We start from the raw sequence: 3,928 nt of genomic DNA on the forward strand, positions 1-3,928 counted from the left end.
GAGGAATTGAAGAACTGGAGGCCGATCATGCTCCTGAACTTCGATTACAAGCTGCTGGCCAAAGTCTTGGCTGAGCGATTCACATCTGTCCTAGGTGCAATCATTCATGAGGACCAGTCATGTGGGGTGCCAGGATGCCAGATCCATGGAGCCCTGATGCAAATGAGAGATGCACTGGAGCTGGAAAGGGAAAGAGGGCAGAGCGTCATTGTCCTAAACCTGGGCTTGAAGAAGGCCTACAACGGAGTGTCCCACTGGTTCCTGTTCCAGATGCTGAAGTGGATAGGAGTCCCCTCAACCTTCATCAGCTGGATCAGGACCCTTTACACGGACGTGAGCAGCAACATTCAGGTCAACAGCTTCTCGAGTTCCTAGACTGCAGTGGAGTCGGGGATCCGGCAGGACTGCCCACTCTCCCCAATCCTGTTCATCAAGCCCCTGGCCCAGTGCCTGATGCAGGACCCAGGGATCCACGGAGTCCACATCTTGGGTAGCAGCAACCGAGAGGCCAAGGTCCTGACCTACATGGACAACTTGAACATCCTGTGCTGAAACAAGCAGCCGGTAGAGATCACCCTGTGGCACATGCAGGTATATGAGGTGGTGGCAGGGGCCAAGCTCAACATGAGCAAGAGCACCTGCCTTGCTGGGGGTGAGCTCGGAGATCTGGAGTCCCTGGGGGTCTCTGTCCCCCGCGAGGGGGTCAAGAACCTCAGGATAGATTTCAACCCCGAGCTGAGTGGCAGACCAAGGCAAAGGTAAAGCAGAGACTGGGGCTGTGGCATGTGCACCCCCTTTCCATGGGGAGGCACATCACGCTTGTGAAGGTGGTGTTGTTCCCAGTGCTTCTGTAAACTGCACTGGTCTACCCCCTTCTGAGCATGTCGCCCACAGGATCCAGAGGGCTGTGTGCATTTTCTTCTGGGGCTCCAGATGGGAAAAGGTTGCCAGGAAGACCTTGTACAAGGACAAGAGGGCCTGGGGCAAGGGCAAACCAGACATCCACTTGTTTCTGTGGGCCAAGTATGCAAGCCAGATCTGCAGGCTGGTGACAGGCACAAAATCCAAAACTGCTTACCTGGTGAGATATTTTGCAGGGCACATCCTGAGATACTGGAGGGGTTCAAACTGACCAACCACAGACTGTGGATCATGGGCTTACCGTGGTTTTGCGAGATCCTAAACCAGTTCTGCCATCTTACAGCCTGCAGAGCACAGGCCCCATGACCATGAGCAACCACAAGAAATCCAGGAGACAGTGAGGCTGAGGGACATCACGTCACCTGTGAACCTGCTCCTGGGCAATGCATGCCAGGCCATATGGGAGCACATCGACCACAAGGACCTGCACAAAAATCACAGGGATTTGAACTGGCTGATAGCCCACCAAGCCCTGCCAGTGAGGGCCCAGAGGCATAGAGATGGACACCTGGGGAGACCAGGCCCAACTGCTACAGAGCCATTGGGACAATCAGCCACCTCCTCTGGCTCTGCAGCTGTGCCAAGGAGGTATGGAACAGGGCGAAGCAGCTCTGCAAAGTAGTGACCGGTGTCAACTGGCTGACCCGAGAAGTGGCTCTGTACGGGCACCTCACCAAACACCAAGGGAACCCATCAGCCCTTTTTGACCAGTTTGCATCCTGCGTCAGGATTACCCTGTGGACAGCCAGGAACCTCCTGATGTACAGGCACATGGATGGTAGTAGACTGTGTGAAAATGGTTCTAAGCGAACTCCAGACCCACTACCAGAAATCGGTAGTAGAGGATGGGGAGAACACGGCCAAAGCCACCTGGCACAGAGACATGTGGCACAGGATCTTCCAACTCCCCCCTAGCAGGGAAGGGGGTGGTGACAGTGAGGAAGGGAGGAGACAAGCAGAACTGAGGACAGAGACAGTGACAGCAGCAGCAGGCCCTCCAGCAGGAGCTGGAGCAACAGAAATATGGACAACAGGTGAACTGAGTCTGTGACCCCGCAAGTGGGATGGGGATGAAAGGAATGGGTTGCCTGTTCTGAGAAACCAGTGTTTCTGCCTGTGTGGTGTGCAGTGTGGATATTGTAATGGGTCCAGGTGGCCAGTGGGCTTTTATATGGGTGTGCGGGCTGCGCATGCAGATTTTGTAATGGGTTATGGTTTTTTCTTTATAGAGGGATACTCGGAGTGTAGATCTATATAATCACATATTTCCAAAAAAACACCAAACTTCTATCACTGGTGATCCCAGAAGCACATGCAGCTTCTGCACTCGTGCACCACTGGAGGGAAGCTCCATGCACTGGAGCTGGCTGCCTGCACTGCTCCCTGCCATGCAGGTCCTGGGACTCTGTGGGGAAGCATGAGCTGGGGCTCGCCTCCACTTCCAGTGGACTCCTGTGATTGGCACAGCTAGAAGCAATACAGACAGACAGCTCCAGAGTGTGGAACTTCCCTCTGGTGGTACGTGAGTGCAGAAGCTGCATTTCCATGGCAGATAGCCTTGGTGATAACGGTGGCCCAGCCAGGGTGCACTCCTCACTCCCATTTACAGCATTGGCTGGAGCTGCACACCACCAGGGAGCAGCACCTGTGCTGGGCACAAGCACCCCAGCACCCCTGCCTCCTGCTGCTGCTGCTGCCACCTACGGGGGCTGCACACCATGGGGGGGAGTGTGAGGAACATCCCCATACCCTGCCAACCTGAGCTCCGCACTGCTGCTATACTCCTGGTGTGGGCTCCACACTGTGTGTATACATGGGTGCCTCACTCCCACCCTTGTGGTAAGGAGGGCTGGATAGGGTTCAATTAGTTGGTGGGCACCACAGGCCAGATGGAAGTGGTGGTGTGGCCCGTGGGCAGTATTTTGCCTGTCCCTATGCTAGATAGAACATCCTGGAATACAGCACACCATGGCTACCCCCTCTCCCTTCCCCCTTGTGATAGGAGCAGGGAAACAATTGCTAAGAAATCAGTTCTAAGCCTCTATGGACTTCCCCCCTGCCCCCATCTCCCCCCACCTGGGAAGTGAAGATATAGCCAGTGAAGATATAGCCAGTTTCCATCTCTTCCATAATCCTAGAGCTGTGCGTTAGCAGCTGAATCCCAGTTGAGTTAGAAGCTGAATCCCAAATATTTATCTGACTTACTTGTACCTCTGCCATTTGCTGTGATAAAGTCCTTTGGGTCAAGTTCTACTGTACTTTCAGCTAAAATATCCTAAGTAATCTAATCTGATTGAAAAGGCAGGAGTACAGTTACTTCGGTTTGATTTCCTTGGATATTTACCTCAGTTTGAATGAGACGAGAATTTACCCCTATTCCATCCTAATCTACATAAAGAATGTCTACCTGAATTATCTTTTTTAGTCTTTACTTTTAACTTAGCTTATTGTTACTTGTTATAGTAACTGAGACTATCTATATTCTCCAACCTTTGTAGAATATAAAATACTTTGGTGAAGTTCCCTCCTAATCTCCTGCTATAAAGATAGTATTCAGTGCACCACAGTAAACTACAAAGGGATTTTCCTCCTTTCAAATAGTGGAATTTATCAGAGTCCAAGCTCTTTATCTTGGAACAATGAATGGCCATCCTAGGAGGTTTGAAACACAGATGACTGGCATGTACTAGATTTATCACTGCACTATAAATTCTCACAAAGGTCTGGCATGCATTGTTTTTAATCAGCAACAATGAAACAGTTCACAGTCCACTGTAAACACGGTGTCATCTTTTTGTCTCTGATAGTGGGAAAAAAGAGGGAGGGGAGGACTGATGAGAAACATGAATGAGTAGGCTTTGCTGACTCTTCTAGCCAAAGGACTTGACAAAGTGCCTGCAAGCAAATTTCCCATGCTGTTTATAGCAGGCGGAAGCTTTGTTGTATAAGTGGGTATTTTGGAGCTTGTCAAATGCAGACAGGAGCTGGGGCAGTAATTAATAGTCTG

The sequence above is a fragment of the Gavialis gangeticus genome, unplaced genomic scaffold, assembly GCF_001723915.1.
Source record: "Gavialis gangeticus isolate Ggan-Ray unplaced genomic scaffold, GavGan_comp1, whole genome shotgun sequence".
In the NCBI taxonomy this organism is placed as follows: Eukaryota; Metazoa; Chordata; order Crocodylia; family Gavialidae; genus Gavialis; species Gavialis gangeticus.